The 23,708-nt window shown below is 42.1% G+C and overlaps 2 long non-coding RNA genes across 2 annotated transcripts in view; one reads left to right on the forward strand and one right to left on the reverse strand.

Moving 5' to 3' along the window:
- The window catches only part of LOC139540676 (uncharacterized), a 43,476-nt gene that overhangs the window by 13,419 nt on the left and 6,349 nt on the right, over window positions 1-23,708 (reverse strand). Inside the window, exon 2 of the long non-coding RNA XR_011668252.1 lies at window positions 16,014-16,151. This is a non-coding gene — a long non-coding RNA (uncharacterized lncRNA). The remainder of the gene's footprint in view (window positions 1-16,013; window positions 16,152-23,708) is intronic.
- LOC139541761 (uncharacterized) lies at window positions 12,400-12,865 on the forward strand. Its single transcript, XR_011668396.1, has 2 exons — window positions 12,400-12,593; window positions 12,699-12,865. It is a non-coding gene; the product is annotated as an uncharacterized lncRNA (long non-coding RNA).

Genomic DNA, 23,708 nt, shown 5'->3' on the forward strand with positions numbered 1-23,708 from the left:
ATATATAAATAGTCTCACAAAAAGGTGCTAATTGTAAACAAGGGTCTAAAGAGACTTTCGGGAGCATATTTCGTAGTCTTATTATACACTGAACAAATATGTTACATATGAACGCAACATGTAAAGTGTTAGTCCCATGTTTCGTGAGCTGAAACAAACGGTCCCAGATATTTTCAATGCACACAAAAACCTTATTTCTCACAAATTTGGTGCACACATTTGTTTACATCTCTGTTAGTGAACATGTCTCCTTTGTCAAGATAAACCATCCACCTTACAGGTGTGGCATATCAAGACACTGATTAAACAGCACGATCATTACACATGTGCACCTCGTGCTGGGGACAATAAAAGCCCATTCTAAAATGTGAAGTTGTCAACACAACAATGCCACAGACGTCTCAAGTTGAGAGTGCGTGCAATTGGCATGCTGACTGCAGAAATGTCCACCAGAGCTGTTGCCAGGGAATTTAATATTAAATTTCTCTACCATAAACCGCTTCCAACGTTGTCTTAGAGAATTTGGTAGTACGTCCAACCGGCCTCATAACCGCAGACCATGTGTAACCATGCCAGCCCAGGACCTTCACATCAGGCTTCTTCACCTGTGGGATCATCGGAGACCAGCCACCCGGACAGCTGATGAAACTGTTTGCACAACCGAAGAATTTCTGCACAAACTGTCAGAAAACGTCTGAGGGAAGCTCATCTGCATGCTCGTCGTCTTGACCTGACTGCAATTAAGCGTCATAACCAACATCAGTGGGCAAATGCTCACCTTCGATGGCCACTGGCACACTGGAGAAGTATGCTCTTCCCGGATGAATCACAGTTTCAACTGTACCAGGCAGATAGCAGACAGTGTGTATGGTGTTGTATGGGCGAGCGGGTTTGCTGATGGTGGCAGTGGGGTTATGGTATGGGCAGGCATAAGCTGCAGACAATGAACACAATTGCAATTTATCGACGTCAATTTGAATGCACAGAGACACCGTGACGAGATCCTGAGGCCCATCGTTGTGCCATTCACCCACGGCAAGTGGCAAGGATCTGTACACAATACCTGGAAGTTGTAAATGTCCCAGTTCTTCCATGGCCTGCATACTCACCAGACACATCACTCATTGAGCACATTTGGACAGCTTGGGATGTTTGAGATGCTCTGGATCGACGTGTACGGCAGCATATTCCAGTTCCAGCCAATGTCCAGCAACTTCGCACAGCCATTGAAGAGGAGTGGGACAACCTTCCACAGGCCACAATTATCAGCCTGATACTCTATTCGAAGGAGATGTATCGCACTGCATGAGGAAAATGGTGGTCACACCAGATACTGACTGGGTTTCTAATCACCGCCCCTACTTTAAAAAAAAATGGTATCTGTGACCAACCGATGCATTCCCAGTCATGTGAAATCCATAGAACAGGGCCTAATGCATTTATTTCAAATACAGATGTCCTTATATGAACTGTAACTCAGTAAAATCTTTGAAATTGTTAGATGTTGCGTTTATTTATGTTCAATTTACTGCTCTAAAAAGCCGTTTGTGACTGGAAATGCTCTATTCTAATGATAACATTATTGCTTTCATTACACAGGCTAAAGTGGTACAGCCCTCTAAAAAAGCATTTTACAAATGGATATACTTTCAATAATCAGTTGCATTCGGAAAGTATTCAGACCCCTTCACTTTTTCTACATTTTGTTACGTTACAGTCTTATTCTAAAATTGATCAAAGAAAAATAAATCCTCATTCTTCACACAATACCCCATAATGACAAAGCAGAAATGTTTTCAAATTTATTTAAAAAAATGTAAACAGAAATACCGTATTCAGACCCTTTTCTGTGAGACTGACCCAAACAACGTGTGATCTGGGTCATTGTCCTGTTGAAAAAAACGTTGATAGTCCCACTAAGCGCAAACCAGATGGGATGGCGTATCGCTGAAGAATGCTGTGGTAGCCATGCTGTTTAAGTGTGCCTTGAATTCTAAATAAATCACAGACAGTGCCACCAGCAAAGCACCCCCACACCACCTCCTCCATGCTTCACGGTGGGAACCACATATGCAGAGATCATCTGTTCACCTACTGTGCGTCTCACAAAGACTGTGGTTGGAACAAAAATTTCTAAATTTGGACTCATCAGACCAAAGGACGGATTTCCACCGGTCTAATGCCCATTGCTTCTAATGCCCATTGTTTCTTGGCCCAAGCAAGTCTCTTCTTCTTATTGGTGTCATTTAGTAGTTTCTTTGCAGCAACTCGGCCATGAAGGCCTGATTCATACAGTCTCCTCTGAACAGTTGATGTTGAGATGTGTCTGATACTTGAACTCTGTGAAGCATTTATTTGGGCTGCAATCTGAGGTGCAGTTAACTCTAATGAACGTATCATCTGCAGCGAAGGTAACTCTGGGGTCTTCCTTTCCTGTGGCGGTCCTCATGAGAGCCAATTTCATCATAGCACTTGATGGTTTTTGCGACTACACTTGAAGAAAATACTGTTGTTTCTCTTTACTTATTTGAGCTGTTCTTGCACTAATATGGACTTTGTCTTTTACCAAATAGGGCTATATTCTGTACCCCCCACCTTGTCACAACACAACTGATTAGCTCAAACACATTAAGAAGGAAAGAAATTCCACAAATTAACTTTTAAGAAGGCACACCTGTTAATTGAAATGCATTGAGAGAATGCCAAGAGTGTGCAAAGCTGTCATCAAGGCAAAGGGTGGCTACTTTAAAGAATGGCAAATCTAAAATGTATTTTTTGGTTACTACATGATTCCATACGCCTCACAAGACCTCAACTGGCAGCTTCATTAAATAGTACCTGGAAAACACCAGTCTCAACGTCAACAGTGAAGATGCTGGCCTTCTAGGCAGAGTTGCAAAGACAAAGCCATGTCTCAGACTGGCCAATAAAAATAAAATATTAAAATGGGCAAAAGAACACAGACACTCTACAGAGGAACTCTGCCTAGAGGGCCAGCATCCCGGAGTCGCATCTTCACTGTTGACATTGAGACAGGTGTTTTGCGGGTACTATTTAATGAAGCTACCAGTTGAGGACTTGTGAGGCGTCTGTTTCTCAAACTAGACACTACTGTACTTGTCCTCTTGCTCAGTTGTGCACTGGGGCCTCCCACTCCCCTTTCTATTCTGGTTAGGGCCAGTTTGCGCTGTTCTGTGAAGAGAGTATTACACAGCGTTGTACAAGATCTTCAGTTTCTTGGCAATTTCTCGCATGGAATGGCTTTCATTTCTCAGAAGATGAATGAACTGATGAGTTTCAGAAGAAAGTTTTTTGTTTCTGGCCATTTTGAGCTGGTTCATGTGGAAAGGCCTATGTAGGACAAATGAAAAGACACTTAAAACAACGCATAGCTGAACACCTCAGCTCAATCAGGTGTAAGAACATTGACTATCCCGTAGCAGCCCACTTTGTTGAAGCTAACCATCCAATCTCCTCCCTCAAATACACAGGCATTGAGCATGTTGCTCTACCAAGGAGAGGAGGTAACATTGAGATCCTACTTCTACAAAAGGGAGGCGTACTGGATATCCTATCTAAAAACATTGACCCCTAGTGGTCTGAATATTGACATTGATCTCAGACCCTTATGAACAATTCTTTCTTTTATGAACAAGTCTTATAAATTGATATATTCTTTCTACAGCTTATTAGCGTAAACCTAATATGTTCGCCCTGTTGATGTTGCTTATTATGCATTAAGGTTGAACCAAAGGATTACATGTAACAAATATGAAATGAAATACGAAACAATTAAATATGTGAAATTGAATTAAACAATAATATATGTTGATGCTAATATTATGCACAATATTCAATTATGTTTCTATATAATAAAAAAAAGCCTAATATATTTAATATGCCATACACTATTCTTTAACAGTTTTACTAATTCATTGTAATTCACTTAATCATTATGACACACCCCTCACCATTGTCATTGGTTGCACTAATTGCACTGTTTGTCTACATAATCTGGTTCAAGTATTCATGACATTACCCTGAGGAAGGCACAGTGATGCCGAAACGTTGGTAAATACCCATTAAATTGCTGGGAGTTTATATATGGAGTGTGCGACTCTCTATTTTGATAGTTTATTCTTTACTCAGCACAACAGTTTTCAGCTGTGCTAACATTACTGCAAAAGGGTTTTTTAATGATCCATTAGCCTTTTAAAATAATACACTTGGATTTGCTAACACAACGTGCCATTGGAACACAGGAGTGATGGTTGCTGATAATGGGCCTCTGTACACCTATGTAGATATTCCATTTAAAAAATCTGCTCTTTCCAGCAACAATAGTCATTTACAACATTAACAATGTCTACACTGTATTTCTGATCAATTTGATTTTATTTTAAAAATCGACCAAAAATTTGCTTTTCTTTAAAAACAAGGACATTTCTAAATAAGCAACACCAGCTCAGACTGTATGTGTGTGTGATTATATATATATACACACACACACACACACACACACACACACACACACACACACACACACACACACACACACACACACACACACACACACACACAGGTGAAGTCGGAAGTTTACATACACCTTAGCCAAAAACATTTAAACTCAGTTTTTCAAAATTCCTGACATTTAATCCGAGTAAAAATGTCCTGTATTTGGTCAGTTAGGATAACCACTTTATTTTAAGAATGTGAAATGTCAGAATAATAGTAGAAAGAATTATTTCTTTCAGCTTTTATTTCTTTCATCACATTCCAAGGGGGTTCAGAAGTGTACATACACTCAATTAGTATTTGATAGCATTGCCTTTAAATTGTTTATTTGGGTCAAATGTTTTGGGTAGCCTTCCACAAGCTTCCCACAATAAGTTGGGTGAATTTTGGCCCATTCCTCCTGACAGAGATGTTGTAACAGAGTCAGGTTTGTAGGCCTCCTTGCTCGCACACGCTTTTTCAGATATGCCCACAAATTTTCTATGGGTTTGAGGTCTGGGCTTTGCGATGGCCACTCCAATACCTTGACTTTGTTGTCCTTAAGCCATTTTGCCCCAACTTTGGAAGTATGCTTGGAGTCATTGTCCATCTGGAAGACCCATTTGCGACCAAGCTTTAACTTCCTGACTGATGTCTTGAGATGTTGCTTCAATATATCCACATAATTGTCCCTCCTCATGATGCCATCTATTTTGTGAAGTGCACCAGTCCCTCCTGCAGCAAAGCACCCCCACAAGATGTTGCCACCCCTGTGCTTCACGGTTAGGATGGTGTTCTTCCTCGGATTGCAAGCCTCCCACTTTTTCCTCCAAACATAACGATGGTCATTATGGCCAAACAGTTCTATTTTTGTTTCGTCAGACCAGAGGACATTTCTCCAAAAAGTACGATCTTAGTCCCCATGTGCAGTTGCAAACAGTAGTCTGGCTTTTTATGGCGGTTTTGGAGCAGTGGCTTCTTCCTTTCTGAGTGGTCTTTCAGGTTATGTCGATATAGGACTCGTTTTACTGTGGACATAGATACTTTTGTACCGGTTCCTCCAGCATCTTCACAAGGTCCTTTGCTGTTGTTTTGGGATTGATTTGCACTTTTCGCACCAAAGTACATTCATCTCTAGGAGAGATTTTTTTTTCTGAGGACTTGGCTGATTTCTTTTTTTCCCCCATTCCTCAAGCAAAGACGCACTGAGTTTGAAGGTAGGCCTTTAAATACATCCACAGGTACACCTCCAATTGACTCAAATGATGTCAATTAGCCTATCAGAAGCTTCTAAAGCCATGACATCATTTTCTGGAATTTTCCAAGCTGTTTAAAGGCACAGTCAACTAAGTGTATGTAAACTTCTGACCCACTGGAATTGTGATACAGTGAATTATAAGTGAAATAATCTGTCTGTAAACAATTGTTGGAAAAATTACTTGTGTCATGCACAAAGTAGATGTCCTAACCGATTTGCCAAAAATATAGTTTGTTAACAAGAAATTTTTGGAGTGGTTGAAAAACAAGTTTTAATGACTCCAACCTAAGTGTGTGTAAACTTCCGACTTCAACACACACACACACACACACACACACACACACACACACACACACACACACACACACACACACACATCTGAGCTGGTGCTGCTTATTTTATAAAGCAATGTACAGCTGTGTCTGTTGCTATAGCCCATTCAGGGGCCCCCTTGCGTGGGACTGGCGCTGTGCTGCTGGTTGGCTGCTGGTGATTATGGCTATATGCAATTGCAATGGCATAGCATTGTTTGTTGATTTAGCAGAAAACACACTGTTATATTCCCCTGCCCTTATCACAGTGAAGACACACTTGTTTTATAGTAAGAGTATAAAATGTATAACACAAAGTAGAAAATAATATTTTACACTGTGTTACGTATCACTTTTACCCCACAACATGACACATCTGTTTGGTGAGTATTAGCTTACCGTAGTGTTCTTCCCTGTAACTTGTTTTGAAATGGCATCAAAGCGAAAGTAGTCTGTTCTATATTAGATTATTAGGTTGAACTATAGCCTAATAGGCACATGGGATTCAGTTCCTTGTGCTTGACTACAGAAAGCAATATTAAATGTATGTGCATGTGTCTGCTGCTTATTTTGTAGACCGCTGTCTACCTGGTGTCATTTTGTTTACTGTCCAAATACTCTATACAACAAAGTGTAGCCTAGGCCTAATTATTTATTCATGGCTCTGACTTGACCTGCTCATTGCCTTGTATTAACCTGTGCGCTAGATAATCTGGGCACAGATATAGCCTACTCAATGATTATTGAAGACCATTCAAACATGAATGCATTATTATACCACGCACAAGCACACACACTACAAGTAGAGAAAGGCCAGGAAACGCACAACTTTACGACCTTATATAAAGACAGACCTTGCCCACAGCTCCTCCCTCTCTCTTTGTATATTTTTGCCTTGCTCTCTCGCTCCAGAACAAGACCCCATGGGCTCCCAACCATAATGAGTTTCAGCTCAAAACCGTGGCTGATGGATATCCGTCTGTCTTTAGCCAAAGGGTAAAAGGCCAAAGGCAACCATTAGCCCTAAAGAAGTTGTGCTTGTACCACTTTACATTCAAGCTGGGTAATAACCTGGTAAAAAGATGGTAATAACTATGTACTTACTAGGTAATTAGCAAGTAGTCACCATTAATTACAATTAGTAGTTATAATGTTGTTTAATGGGTTCCACCATTTTAAAGTAGTCAACTAGGTGGGGATTCCTATGAATTGGGAGCAATCAGCCAATGAAGAAGAACATTGTGTACTACTTTTATGGACTCCCGAGTGGCACAGCAGTCTAAGGCACTGCGTCTCAATGCTAAAAGCGTCACTACAGACCCTGGTTCGATTCCAGGTTGTATCACAACCGGCCGCGATTGGGAGTCCCATAGGGCGGCGCACAATTGGCCCAGCGTCGTCCGAGTTAGGCCGTCATTGTAAATCAGAATTTGTACTTAACTGACTTGCCTAAAGGTTAAATTAAGGAAAAAAAGACTTTCTGCCCCCTCAATAAACTCAGCAAAAAAAGGAAACGTCCTCTCACTGTCAACTGTGTTAATTTTCAGCAAACTTAACATGTGTAAATATTTGTATGAACATAAGAATCAACAACTGAGACATAAACTGAACAAGTTCCACAGACATGTGACTAACAGAAATTGACTAATGTGTCCCTGAACAAAGGGGGGGTCAAAATCTAAATTAACAGTCAGTATCTGGTGTGGCCACCAGCTGTATTAAGTACTGCAGTGCATCTCCTCCTCATGGACTGCACCAGATTTGCCAGTTCTTGCTGTGAGATGTTACCCCACTCTTACACCAAGGCACCTGCAAGTTCCCAGACATTTCTGGGGGGAATGGCCTTAGCCCTCATCCTCCGATCCAACAGGTCCCAGACGTGGTCAATGGGATTGAGATCCGGGCTCTTCGCTGGCCATGGCAGAACACTGACATTCCTGTCTTGCAGGAAATCACGCACAGAACGAGCAGTGTGGCTGGTGGCATTGTCATGCTGGAGGGTCATGTCAGGATAAGCCTGCAGGAAGGGTACCACATGAGGGAGGAGGATGTCTTCCCTGTAACGCACAGCGTTGAGATTGCCTGCAATGACAACAAGCTGTGACACACCGCCCCAGACCATGACGGACCCTCCACCTCCAAATCGATCCGCTCCAGAGTACAGGCCTCGGTGTAACGATCATTCCTTTGACGATAAATGCGAATCCAACCATCACACCTGGTGAGACAAAACCGCAACTCGTCAGTGAAGAGCACTTCTTGCCAGTCCTGTCTGGTCCAGCGACGGTGGGTTTGTGCGCATAGGCAATGTTGTTGCCGGTGATATCTGGTGAGGACCTGCCTTACAACAGGCCTACACGCACTCAGTCCAGCCTCTCTCAGCCTATTGTGGACAGTCTGAGCACTGATGGAGGGATTATGCATTCCTGGTGTAACTCAGGCAGTTGTTGTTGCCATCCTGTACCTGTCCCGCAGGTGTGATGTTCAGATGTACCGTTCCTGTGCAGGCGTTGGTCTGCCACTGCAAGGACGATCAGCTGTATGTCCTGTCTCCCTGTTGCGCTGTCTTAGGCAACTCACAGTACGGACATTGCAAATGATTGCCCTCGCCACATTTGCGGTCCTCATGCCTCCTTGCAACATGCCTAAGGCACGGTCACGCAGAAGAGCAGTGACCCTGGGCATCTTTCTTTTGGTGTTTTTCAGTGTCCGTAGAAAGGCCTCTTTAGTGTCCTAAGTTTTCATAACTGTGACCTTAATTGCCTACGGTCTGTAAGCTGTTAGTATCTTAACAACCGCTCCACAGGTGCATGTTCATTACTTTTTTATGGTTCATTGAACAAGCACGGGAAACAGTGTTTAAACCCTTTACAATGAAGATCTGTGAAGTTATTTGGATTTTTACGAATTATCTTTGAAAGACAGGGTCCTGAAAAAGGGACATTTCTTTTTTTGCTGAGTTTAGCTAAAACATCCCACCTGATCTCGCATCCTCCCGCCTGCCTTCCATCTTTGAGGACAAACAGTACATTCGGAAAATACTCAGACCCCTTCACTTTTTCCACATTTTGTGACATTACAGCCTTATTCTAAAATTGATTTCATTTTTCTCATCAATCTACACTCAATACCCCATAATTACAAAGCGAAAACATGTTTCATAAATCTCTACAATTTAAAAAAATATATTTAAAAAATTATCTTAATACTTATGTAAATCAGACTCTTTGCTATGAGACTCGAAATTTCTTTGAGACAAAAAAAAATTGCTCAGATGCATTCTGCTTCCATTGATCATCCTTGAGATGTTTTTACAACTTCATTGGAGTCCACCTGTGGTAAATGCAATTGGTTGGACATGAGTTGGAAAGGAACACACCCCTGTCTATATAAGGTCCCAAAGTTGACAGTGTATGTCAGAGCAAAAACCAAGCCATTAGGTCGAAGGAATTGTCCGTAGAGCTCCGAGACAGGATTGTGTCGAGGGACAGATTTGGGGAAGGGTACCAAAACATGTCTGCAGCATTGAAGGTCCCCAGCAACCCAGTGGCCTCCATCATTCTTAAATGGAAGAGGTTTGGAACCACCAAGACTCTTCCTGAGCAATCGGATGAGAAGGGCCTTGGTCAGGGAGGTGACTCTGTGGAGATGGGAGAACCTTCCAGACGGAAGACACTCCTCAGTAAAAGTCACATGACAGCCCACTTGGAGTTTGCCAAAAGGCACCTAAAGACCATGAGAATCTGGAGGAAACCTGGCACCAGGTTCCCTATGGTGAAGCATGGCGTCATGCTGTGGGGATGTTTTTCAGCGGCAAGTACTGGGAGACTCGTCAAGATCGAGGGAAAGATGAACGGAGTAAAGTACATAGAGATCCTTGATGAAAACCTGCTCCAGAGCACTCAGGACCTCAGACTGGGGCGAAGCTTCACCTTCCAACAGGACAACGACCCTAAGCACACTGCCAAGACAACGCAGGAGTAGCTTCGGGACAAGTCTCTGAATGTCCTTGGGTGGCCCAACCGGGGCCCAGACTTTAACCCGATCGAACATCTCTGGGGAGACCAGAAAATAGCTGTGCAGCGACGCTCCCCATCCAACCTGACAGAGCTTGAGAGGATCTGCAGAGAATACTGGGAGAAACTCCCCAAATACATGTCTGCCAAGCTTATAGCGTCAAACAAAAGAAGACTCGAGGCTGTAATCGCTGCCAAAGGTGCTTCAACAAAGTACTGAGTAAAGGGTCTGAATACTTATGAAAATGTGTTGTTTCTGTTTTAAATATTTGATACATTTGCAAAAAATAAAAAAACCTGTTTTTGCTTTGTCATTATGGGGTATTGTGTGTAGATCGATGATGGAAAAAAATTATTTAATACATTTTAGAATAAGACTGTACTGTAACAAAATGTATAAAAAGTGAAGGGGTCTGAATGCTTTCCGAATGCACTGTATATTTCTATTGTTCGAGTGGTCACTCGACTATCTTGTCTAGATAATCTTTGTTGCAGTGGAGAAAGAGTGGAGAGTGCATGCACACATTTGACATAATCACAGAGCAACAGACATGAAAAATAACAAAGAGCATCGAAAAGGGATTTTGGTGAAATACAATAGCACAATATTATTATATTTGTTGTATTCACCCCTCTCAAAGTTCACCAAAATTCCCTTTCCGTTGCTCTTTGTTATTTTTCATGTCTGCATTGGCTTTTGTGGTTGACAATTGCGCTGTGATGGATTGATTTGGTCGACAGGAATGTCAGATGAACAGAACATGCGCTCTCTACCAGTCTCTTCAGTCTGCTGTTTTGAATGCTTTCTGTGAACAGGTACTTAGCAAGATAGCTATAATGTTAAAAAAAATAGAACACTAATTTCCAAGAACATTTCATCAAGCCTTCGCTAATGTTGTTGTGATATTAGCTAGCGAACTAGAGGTAATGACAAGGTATTGCGTAAAAACACAATTTTTTGCTATTTAGTTAGCTAAAATAAAACAACACCAGGGTGTTTTACTTTACACTTTATTGTACTTCAATAAAGAATAAATAAATACAAAGATATTACCATCTTGTTACCACCGAGCCGGAATGTAAAGTGCTATCCTCATGCTAACGCAGGACAGTTATCGGTAGTTCTGCAGTCCTAAAATGATACCAAAAGAGCTGAAATGCACTGTGCTGTCAGCATGAGCTCCTTATTCAAGGGGGCATCACAGCGAGTCATATTGTAAGAACAGTCAGGTGACATCCTGGCTTTGAAACCAGGCTTTGAGACAGAAGACAACACCTGAGCTTGTCGAATAAACTTGGTTTTGTTTTCAGTTGAAAAAATGTTTTAACCTAATGAATAGGAGGAAAAGCAAAGTGGGGCTGTTTGCTTGGAAACACTCACAGGTTTCCTGATGTAAAAAAAACAATTAAAACATTTAAAAAACAAGGAGCTACTCTCTATATCCCCTTAAACTTTTTAATCGCCACCTGCCTTTAAAACAAGAGGCCTTTGTTGGACTGGTAGGATGAAAGAGAGGGATATGTGTGTGAGTGAGTGAGTGAGTGAGTGAGTGAGTGAGACAAGGGGAACACTAATGTGAGTGTGGGTAGGGAGGGACTAGGAAAAATGATTTCCCAGAAGAAGGCTACAGCAACTAAGCTACCACAACAGCTAGCTGGAAGCTAGAGCGCCAACCTTTTCAACCTCCTACCACCTTTTGAGATTTCCCTCTCTCTCTCTCTCTCTCTCTCTCTCTCTCTCTCTCTCTCTCTCAGAGTGGTAGAAGACAGGCAAAGAGAAGAAGAGAGGGAAGAAATTACAGCTTTCCGGCATTCTCTTTATATCTTGGCGTAACCTATAATCTTAGAGCCCCAGTCAGTCTGACCACGCTACAGACTAGCATTTGATTTACTGTAGCTTTTAGCCCAGGAGAGGGAAAGACAGAATGCTCTTAGACTAAGTGGCTCAGACATTGGCTTGGGAACACTAAAACACAGCAACACATTGCAGTATCGGTTTGTTCTCTGTGTGTTTTGTCTTTTTGCCCTGACAATGACCCTTCCACATACGGTGCCGTCAGAAAATATTCACACCCCTTGAATTTGTCCACATTTTGTTGTATGACAAAGCGGGATTCAAATGGATTGAATTGTCATTTTTTGTCAACGATCTACACAAAATACTCTAATGTCAAAGTAGAAGAAAAATTCGAACATTTGTAAAAAAATAAATAAATAAAAATAAATATGTTAAATTAAAACACTAAATGTATCTTGATTAGATACGTTTTCAACCCCCTGTCACGAATCCCGCTTCCTGAGTCTGGGTTTGCCTGTGTGTCTGTCCTGGAGTGTGTTTCAGGTGTCCTGGAACGCACCCTGTCTGGTTGCCGGGCGAATTAGCTCGTTGGGAGATTGATGTTCACCCGCACCTGTTTCCCATCAGTAATCTGCACACCTGTCCTGATCATCATCTCTTCCCTTCAAAAGCTCTGACCTGACTTCCATTCCCTGCCGGATCGTTAGCCATGAACAGTAGGTTGTGCCTGAGTACCAGACTCCAGTTGGATAGTATTTGTTTTGTTGTTTTCATTTACGTATTGCTTGCCTTGAACTTACCTCCGTTTGTTTTGCCTTCAGTTACTCACCTGGATCATTCACTCCATTCCCGCCTGGTTGACAGAGGATTCTACTACTACATTGGATTCACCTATTTCCCCTCATCTATTCACCACCGCTGCCCGCTACGCCATCTGGATATATCTACCTTTTTCACATTTAATTGTAAATAAATACTCACCTTCTTCCTACGCTCCTTGTCCTGGTCTGCTTCTGGGTTCGATCTTGAAAGATCGTGACACCCCCTGAGTCAATACATGTTAGAATTAGCTTTGGCAGCAATTACAGCTGTGAGTCTTTCTGGGTAAGTCTCTAAGAGCTTTCCACACCTGGATTGTGCAACAATTGCCTATAATTATTTTCAAAATGTTTCAAGATCTGTCAAATTGGTTGTTTATCATTGCTAGGCAACCATTTTCAAACAGATTTAAGTCAAATCCGTAACTCGGACAGTCAGGAACATTCACTGTCTTCTTGGTAAGCAACTCTCGTGTAGATTTGGCATTGTGTTTTAGGTTATTGCCATGCTAAAATGTGAATTTATCTCCCAGTGTCTGGTGGAAAGCAGACTGAACCAGGTTTTCCTCTAGGATTTTGCCTGTGCTTCCATTCCGTTACTTTCTTTATCCTGTAAAACTCCAGTGCTTAACGATTCCAAGCAGCTACCACTATACTTGAACATATGGAGAGTGGTACTCAGTAATGTGTTCTATTGGATTTGCCCCAAACAACACTTTTATTCAGGACAAAAAGTTAATTGCAGTATTACTTCACTGTCTTGTTGCAAACAGGATGCATGTTACTGAATATTTTTTATTCTGTACAGGCTTCATAGTTTTCACTCAGTCAATTAGGTTAGTATTGTGGAGTAACTGCAACGTTGTGGATCCATCGTCAGTTTTCTCCTATCACAGCCATTAAACTTTGCAACTGTTTAAATGTCACCACTCGCCTCATGGTGAAATCCCTGAGTGGTTTCCTTCCTCTCCGGCAACTGAGTTAGGCAGGACACCTGTATATTCGTAGTGACGGGGTGTATTGATACGCCATCCAAAGTGTAATTAATAACAATGTCTGCTTCTTTTTCGTTCTTTTTTTACACAATCTACCAATACTTCTTGGAAAACCTCCCTGGTCTTTGTGGTTGAATCTGTTTTAAATGCACTGCTTGACTGAGGGACCTTACAGATAAATGTATTTGTTTGGTACAGAGATCAGGTAGCCAATAAAAAAATCATGTTAAACACTAGTATTGCACACAGATTCCATGCAACTTATTATGTAACTTGTTAAGCAGATTTTTACTCCTGGTCTATTTAGGCTTGCCATAACAAAGGGGTTGAACACTTATTTACTCGAGACATTTTAGCTTTTCATTTTTAATTCATTTGTAAAAAAAAATGTATGAAAACATACATGTATAAAATAGTCAAAGTAAAGAAAACCCTTGAATGAGTAGGCGTCCAAAATGTTGACTGTGTATGTGATAACAGATCTTAGGATTCAAATACATATTTTTTTTTAATGGGTAAAACTGGACTTAAAAGGCAAAAAAAGGATGATACTTTGAGCCCAATTGATGGCTGGAGTCGAGAGAAAAAAAGCATTTCACGTGAAACACCTCTTAATTAACACGTGAAGGACAGATTAACTCTGGACTTTTAACTCAATCAGGGATAGAGAGATGAGAGAGGGAAAGAACGGGAGATTAGAGCGGGAGATAAAGGAGGAGTTCAGGAGTCAGGGATGAGGCAGGTGCTGGGAGAGACAGAACGCAGGGTTCCTCACCTGGCCTCGTATGGCTCAGTGCCTGTCACGCCCGTACACACAAAAACACATTCAGAGGACACACAAACACACACTTGCAAAAAGACACATATTCAGAACGCACAAATCAAATCGTATGTGTCATATGCTTCGTAAACAACACGTGTAGAAATGCTTACTTATGGGCCCTTCCCAACAATGCAGAGAAAAATGTAATAATAATAGAAAGATAATAACACAAATACACGAGTTACGATAACTTGGCTATATACAAACGGCACTAGTACCGAGTCGATGTGCAGGGGTATGAGGTAATTGAGGTAGATATGAATATATAGGACCGCGTAAAAGGACTAGGCAACAGGATAGATAATAAGCAGTAGAAGCAGTGTATGTGATGAGTCAAAATAGTTAGTGAAAAGGGGGGGGAAATAAAGAACCAAATAGCTATCTGGAATACTTAGCAGTCTTATGGCTTGGGGGTAGAAGCTGTTCAGGGTCCTGTTGTAGAGCTCTGCTACCCGGCCCAAGCCCGACGGGCCCCAACATCATACATCGGATTAGGGCCGGGTAGGGCCTGTTTTTTCATCAATAACTAGGGTACAGGCAGGTCTTGGGTATCACTAAATTGATCACTAACATTTTGAAGCGGAGCCATTTGCTCGTGCTCTGCTGCGCAGTACAGTCATATGTGACAGAGCATAACAAGGTGTCAGAAGTGCTTCAACCTCATCAAACATAAAACAGGAGAGATTATTTCACAGAAAATAATGTTTTGAGTTTTGTCCGAGTTTATATCTGACGAAAAGTAGCTAACAGGTAACTGCTCTCTCGTGTCTCTTCATTGAGCAGAGCAGCCCGAGCGAAACTATGGATACTCACAGTCTCAGAGCCGCGATGAGCAGAGCAAGCCGTGTGCAGGGAGCGAGTGACAGAGAGAGAGAGTAGAAATTCATGGATTTACTAACGGAGAAAGTTATTTCTGATTTCGGGATGTTGGGCCTGATCGTCGCGGGCATGGGCAGGGCTCAAGCTTAAAATTCCTGCCCTTGAAGGCCTCTATCCTGTTGGTTCCAGACTTGGTGCATCGGTACCGCTTACCGAGCGATAGCAGAGAAAACAGTCGGACTTGGGTGGCTGGAATCTGACAATTTTTAGGGCCTTCCTCTGACGCCTTGCAGTCGGATGTGGATGAAGTTGTCATACCAGGTGGTGATGCAGCCGGTCAAGATGCTCTCAATGCTGCAGCTGTAGAACTTTGAGGATCTGAGGGCCCATTCCAAATCTTATCAGCCTCCCGAGGGGGAATAGGCATTATCGTGCCTTCTTCACGACTGTGATGGTGTGTGTGGACCATGTTAATTCCTTAGCAATGTGGACACCGAGGAACTTGAAGCTCTCGACCCACTCCACTACAAGAGGGCTCAGGAGGACTCTCTCTCACACACACACACACACACCCCACCCCGTGTGCAGGTGACTCAGGCATCCAGGTGGGACTTAAATGAAGACACCTCACCCTCCCCCATCCCTCTACCACGAGGCGCCGTTTGACCTCAGGGCTCTTACCTCTATCCCTCTCATCTCACGGCAGTCATCCCTCCTTCCTCTGGTTCTGCTCTGGGGTTTATTCCATTCCTTCACACCGCGTCGGGCTGCTTCTCTTCCTCTCCGTTTTCCTCTCTTATCGCAGCTTTCTGATAACCTCTGAAATGTAAAAGGACAGAGGCAAAACGATAAAGAAACTGTTCCGGTATACGGAGTCGTCTTCACAAGGAAAAGCGGAGGGCAGGGAACATTCCATTTAAAACGAAATTAGTCGAGAGCGAGAGAGAGAGAGAGACGTGCCCAGGTTGCTGGCTCCACTCCATAACATCAGCGATTTGGTTATCTTTCAAAATGTAGATATACAGTAATAGGAAGTCCTGTAAAAGAATACCACAGTGGATGAGAGCATATTTTCAGTGTCACCTATTTCTACTCCAGAGGCAAGATGGTGTCTAAAAGCCCAAAAGGCATAGTTTTCAAAAGTGAACAAAGCAGCAACGCCAGAATACTTAACTGAGCTTGGGCCAAACAGCAACGCATACCTCAAGGAGAACTTGTGTGGAGAGGGAGGGGGGGGGGAGGAGATTCAGCTAGAGAGGAATCCACGGCTGTTATAATTGTACTCAAGAAATCACTAACAGCTGTGCTCCCATTCAGCCAGCTAGATCCCCTCCCCGGCCTTTTTTCAAACATACAGCTGCACAGATAAAGGAAAGAGGGTTAAGCAAATACTGCACAATGAAGAGTAAACAGAGCGGACCTTCCACTCCTCACGCCTCACTTCGGGAGACACGGGCAAGAGAGCCTTACTGTTTTGTGTGTGTGAGAGAAACTCTCACCGCTTGTAGTCTTTATCTCGCTCAATAGTCCCCCCTCTCCATATTTTAATCTCTATTCTACCCCCCCCCCCCCCACCCCACTACCCTCCCTCTCCCACCCCGCCAGTCCAGCCAACCCTCCCCAAAAACCCCGGTGAGACAGTGACAGTACCTCTTTGTTCGCCCACCTCTCCTCTTGCCCTCTGTCTGTGTTCACGTCAGTTGCGAGGGAAGGCATGCCTCGACAGGCACAGGGAGGGGGAACCAGGGAGGCAGAAGAGGGGCGAGGAGGGGTCTCACAATAATTTTTCAGTCTCTCTCTCCCCCATTCCTCCACTTATCTTGAGAGAGGGGGGCAGCGGTAGGGCGTCCGACCTCGATGAACTAACCACTGAGGATCACCAGCCACCCAGACCCCATAGATGGGCCCTATTTCTTCAAAAGACTTTATAGATGAACATAAAGAAACTCTAACTAAACAATGAGGAGAGAGCGGGAGAACAATAAACAGCGACTCCACAAGTAGACTTAGAGGCTCTGTGGCTGAAAAAGAAAAACAACAAGTGTTTCTACTTTTGGCGTTTACCTTAAAATGTTTTATTTTTACAGAAATAATGTGGCGTGATATTCCGTGCCGTCTTGTAATTTCTCCTTTACGCAAAGAAAATAGTCTGCCCATTGAGGTCAATTTTAGACTGTTCATTTTCCTAGCAACTCTTAAAAGGGTTAGCAAACCGATTCCTAGATAGTATAAATAAAGAATTACTGGAACAGTCATTCCCATTCAAGTTGACATTCTGTAATATAATGCCTATGCCGTATGGTGCCTGCATAGCGTAAATAGTGTTGCCATCATAGAAACACAATTTCTAGAATGAATATTTCCATTCAAGTCAAGGTTTTGTTATTCTATTTCTATGTTATGTATTGCCTGCAGTACTGTATGTGTCTGGTGGCAATAAGGGAGACGGGACAGCCAAGCACAACTTGTTTTCCCCCACCTCACATTAAAGAGCCGCCTAGCCTCCCAGGCAGCCGCCTCCCAAGCAATCGGATCATTAACCTCGGCTAATCTACAAACATTATGTTTAGAAAAACGCTTTCCCAGGCTTACGCCCTGTGTACAGCCAAAGCGCCTTTCTAATTCGCTTGGAAGATATGAGCGTGCGAGACTGACTATGTGTGTGTGTGAGATGGAGTGTACACATGCGAGTGTGTGCACACGCATTTGTATAGTCACACCCTTTGACTTTTTCCACATTTTGTTGTGTTAAAACCTGAATTTAAAATTGATAACATTTAGATGTGTCACCAGCCTACACACAATACACCATAATGTCAAAGTGGAATTTATGTATTTTTAATTTTTTTACAAGTTTATAAAAAATGAAAAGCTGAAATGTCTTGAGTCAATAATTATGGCTTGCCATAATCCCTTTGTTATGTCAAGCCTAAATAAGATCAAGAGTAAAAATATGCTAAAGTCACAATAAGTTGCATGGACTCACTCTGTGTGCAATAATAGTGTTTAATATAATTGTGTGTTGTTCCCCACACATACAATTATCTGTAAGGTTCCTCAGTTGAGCATTGAATTTCAAACACAGATTCAACCACAAAGACCAGGGAGGTTTTCCAACGCTTCGCAAAGAAGGGCACCTATTGGTAGATGGGAAAAAACATGTGTTTATCAGACATTGAATATCCCTTTGAGCATGGTGAATTTATTAATTACACTTTGGATGGTGTATCAATACACCCAGTCACTACAAAGACACCGAGGTCCTTCCTAACTCAGTTGCCGGAGAGGAAGGAAACTGCTCAGGGATTTCACCATGAGGCCAACTTTAAAACAGTTAGAGTTGAACGGATATACAGTAATAAGAGAAACCCGAGGATGGATCAACAACATTGTAGTTACTCCACAATACGAACCTAATTGACAGAGTGAAAATAATGGAGCCTATACAGAATAAAAAATATTTCAAAACATCCATCCTGTTTGCAAAAAAGGCACTGAAGTAATACTGCAAAAAATGTCGCAAGGCAATACACTTTTTTAACTAAACAGAAAGTGTTATGTTTGGGGCAAATCCAATACATTACTGAGTACTAGTGATGCACCGATATGACATTTTTTGGCCGATACCGATATCCAATATTTTCCTTGCCAAAAAAACGATACCGATAACCAATATTAAACATTTTAGCGGCCTATTAATCATTCTAGTACAGTTAAATAGTTAACACACACATGGACACAGCGGTCTAAGGCACTGCATCTCAGTGTGAGAGGCGTCACTACAGTGGTGACTGGGAGTCCCATAGGGCGGCGCACAATTGGCACAGCGTCCTCCGGGATTGGCCGGGGTAAGCCGTCATTGTAAATAAGAATTTGTTTATAACTGACTTGCCTAGTTAAATAAAGGTTACACACACACACTGACCAAAAAGTTACTTCGTTTGGCATTTACGTATGTCCCCGTTACCATTAAAACATAATCAAAATCTATTCCTTTCACTTACTTGCTGTGCTGTTTCGTTGTTCAGTCATTTCATTCTAGACCAGGATTTCTATGGAACGCCGTTTCGGTCTTTGCGTGTCAAATAAGCAATCAGGATCTGAATATGACTGCACGTCACATAATAATTTAACACAATCATATTTTTTTTAATGTAGTTATTACACTATCACTCGTAATTCATATGTCAGAACGATTCATCGATACGTATGCTATGATGCTGGTAAAGTTGTTGTGCGCACCTACAGTGCTGGTCATAAAAAAAGCTAGCCAGCTCATGGATGCAAACAATGGTCTTCCCCAAAAACATAGCAAAACGACAATCTGTTCCAGTAGCTAAAGTTGGCTAGCTAACTATATAGCTTGGTGCCATCATCTAAAATAGCCCTAATTTATAAGGTAATTCTTATTTGATTAATGGTGGTCTATGTGAATGTGAATCTGTGAAACTAGCCACAATAAGGATTAGCCACAATAGTGGACTTTGCGGTTAGCCTTCAAAATGAAAGAATGTAATTGACAGTGATGCTAATGAATACAAACAGTAGAATTATGCCATAATTGAATAGATCATGCTATCAGTCTACTCAGTGACATTCAGAGAACATTAGCGTCTTAGCTCTTATTGCGGGACTCTGAAACAACTGCTCATCGGCCATAAAAATTACACAACAAGTTGGAAATCACAAATTCAACAATGAGTGGTTTGGAAGGAAGTGAGCACAGCACGAACAAGGTGAGTCCAAAAATGTACTGTATGCTGCTGCATAAATGATGTAATATGCCAGGGAGATATGTATACTGCAGCTAAGAAAGTAATACTAAGTGTATGTTGTGTAGTAAGCTGATAGTAACCCATGTGCCTCACACAAATAATTTGGTCCCTTTCCCCCTCTTTTGCCTACTGTTCTGACTTGGTGGTGCACATGTAGCCTATAGCCTGTTTTAGAGAAATGTAATCATCAAATATTGTAAGAGCTGTCATTGTCTGCTTATATGGCCTCATTATTTATCCTAAGGTTCTGACTTGGTGTACAGGGAGAATACTGTAAGAACGGCCCATGTTCTGAATTTCAAAAGTGCAGAACAAATAATTATATTGACATCGTCTGTCCTAGATCGCTCATTAATGTCTTAATCGAAATTACGTATTGCCCCTTATCTGCTCGTCTTTCCCTTATGCCATAGTTTGTACATCTCAGTAGAAACCACATTTGTTTAATAAACAAGTCAGACATATTTACATTTACATTTAAGTCATTTAGCAGACGCTCTTATCCAGAGCGACTTACAAATTGGTGCATTCACCTTATGATATCCAGTGGAACAACCACTTTACAATAGTGCATCTAACTCTTTTAAGGGGGGGGGTTAGAAGGATTACTTTATCCTATCCTAGGTATTCCTTAAAGAGGTGGGGTTTCAGGTGTCTCCGGAAGGTGGTGATTGACTCCGCTGACCTGGCGTCGTGAGGGAGTTTGTTCCACCATTGGGGTGCCAGAGCAGCGAACAGTTTTGACTGGGCTGAGCGGGAACTGTACTTCCTCAGAGGTAGGGAGGCGAGCAGGCCAGAGGTGGATGAACGCAGTGCCCTTGTTTGGGTGTAGGGCCTGATCAGAGCCTGAAGGTACGGATCATATCATATGATATGGTACATATCAGCTATGTTTTTTTTAAAGGCAGTAAATGAGGCTGAATTAGCTGTTTCGCTGCCAGACATGGCTCCGCTGATAGCCAGGTGGAGCAGTGGTAAGGTGTTGAGACTGCTGTTGGGACTCTGCTGTTGGGGCAGCTTTATGTGGACCCTAACAGTTTGTGGGCACTGTTTGTCACCATTATAGTGCAAGTTTTACATGCTAAAATCGCCACTGGGGCAGGGAAGGGGTAGAGAGCAAATTAAGACTGCTCAGTCGGTAACATGTTACTCTTTATAGGCTCACACCACATCTCTGACAGAGACTAGTGATCAGGACCCGAGCCAATGTGTACACAGGTGATTCGGAGGCGTCCCCCATGAACGCCTGAGATTCCTCAAACTGTCAATCTCAGAACAGGGAGTCGTTGTGTGAAGGGGGAGGAGTATTGGGTTCTCCTGACTCAACTGCCACGTTGTTCCGAGAACAAAGAAGCGTCCGGAAGTGATTCATCAAAACAATTACTCATCTGACTGTCATATTTGCTCATCTGTGTATGCAGAAGGTAATCCCCTTAGGGAGCTTGGCGTAACCAAGCATTATATTGTGAAATGTGAGCTTGAAAACATTACTGATGTGTATCTTTAAAATGACTTAAACTATCTGAAAAACTTGAGTAATATCTATTCTAGACACAAGTTATTTATAACATTATACTTTTTCTTGTAGAAATAGTTTTATTAGCATTTCGTTGAGATGTGCAGGACCATTCATTCCAGTAGGTCGACTACAGTGTGTTGTTTGAAAAAATTGCTGTCTCATAATGGCTGTCTCATAATGGCTGTCTCAATTTCATTTCCAGTTAATATTTTTTTTGAAAGGATTTTCTCAGCAGCAGAAACAGTGCGCTCCCTTATCTCCTATGACTGATCTCGCTACCACAGCTTGAATTTGATTTTATTGTAATTTCAAACAGAATGTATGTCACTTCCTGGTATTCCAACTTCCACATGAATCGATGCAACAGCACAGAGGCCAAATATTCAGTAGTCACCTTTTAGAACTCGTATACATCCGAGTTGGGGACTACTCATTTCTATATGCGTGTTTAAAAAGTGCATAATTTAGTTGGTAACATTTATCAATGTGCTTAATGTTATTTTTGTTCGTAATATCATGCAATGGAAAAGTATCTTTCTTTCAAACTTGAGGGTCCCTAGTCTTCTACTAAACATGACTTCACATGACTGTGTGTCCAGTGAACGAGCCAATCATCACCATCATATTTACAAACGATATTGCCAGTTCAGAAATGTTCAGAGGTGAGAATAAACAACCCAACATAGACGTTCTATAGTGTTTGCGTCACCAGAGCCCTATACTACCTACAGGGTTTGAGGATTTAGTTAGGTAACTTTGGCCAACTTAACTCGAAAGTGGCTCACCTTTGAGCCAGGTACATATTTATGGCAATGAATCCTTCAGAACTAACCTGCTCCCACGCAGGCTAATGCAACGTTAAACACCATTTATCCTGAATGAAGTGTCTGAGCCGCCGGGTTGAGGACCGATGAATGAAATCAGATTCCCTCCCTCTTGCAAAGATTGCATCATCATCCCCTTCATTTGAGGAAGAGGACTGATTAAATATTTTATTAATGAATATATATATATATATATATATATATATATATATATATATATATATAAATGTTAAAATACCTATCACATTACACATTTAGCAATAACAGAATGCATTTGAATCTTCATGCACAGTAAAACTTGCATGACTTAATACAATTATTTTATCGATAGAAGTGGGGGAAAAAGGTGCTTGTGCATTGATAAGCACACCAAAGATGGCATATTAACGAAAAGTAATAAAATAAAGACGGCACATCAACAAGCCTATTTCACACCATAGCCTGCTGAATTTCCCATTTTCTTTTCTTTCATTTTGATTTCGGCACAAATGAAAATGTGGCATTGACTCGCCCATTGATTGATGGTTTAGCATTGTCTCAATGAAGAGTTTGGTGTTCGACTAGCCACAAGCGACACGCACGTGCAGTTACAAGCCTGCTAGAGTTAGCGGCAGGCAGACGAGCAATATCCACCGTCAGAGTACGGATGAGGCCTGAGCTGGAATGTGAAGTTAACTGAAGCTGGCTAGCTTTAGAAAATCCTGAATAAATCTAGCTTCAAATTGTAGTATACCCCTCAAATCTCAAGAAGTTAATAGATATGTAAATTCCCGAGCCGAGATGCCCTGATTGCATGGGCACATTGTGCTGACATGCTACAAACCCATACGGCTCAGACAAAGACAAAGGGGGCGGCATGGGTTTCCGGGGGGATAAATGACAAACGCAACTTAAACGAGGCCAGATGTAATCTTCGAGAACAAATGTATTTGGAGGGGGACTTATTCAGAACGCATTAGAGAGGTGACTGGGGCGAGCACCGAGGGAGTCCCCCCCCACGCGCCCCGTTCCCCCCTCTCAACACTTCTAATCAGCCCACACAACTCTTCAGAGATCCCTCCCTCCCTAGCCAACTCGACACATCCAGGGGCGCTTAAGAGGGGGCCACTAACCAAATGAACGGCCTCCTGGGAGCTGTAGTTTAATTGTCCGTCCTCTCCTCAAAATTGAACAAGCAGCCGTACTCACACAAGAGGCCGTGCTGATCTCTTCGCCGTAATAGACGGGGCACGTTACGTTATACTGCGTCACCAAGTAC

The sequence above is a fragment of the Salvelinus alpinus genome, chromosome 16 (genome assembly GCF_045679555.1).
Source record: "Salvelinus alpinus chromosome 16, SLU_Salpinus.1, whole genome shotgun sequence".
In the NCBI taxonomy this organism is placed as follows: Eukaryota; Metazoa; Chordata; class Actinopteri; order Salmoniformes; family Salmonidae; genus Salvelinus; species Salvelinus alpinus.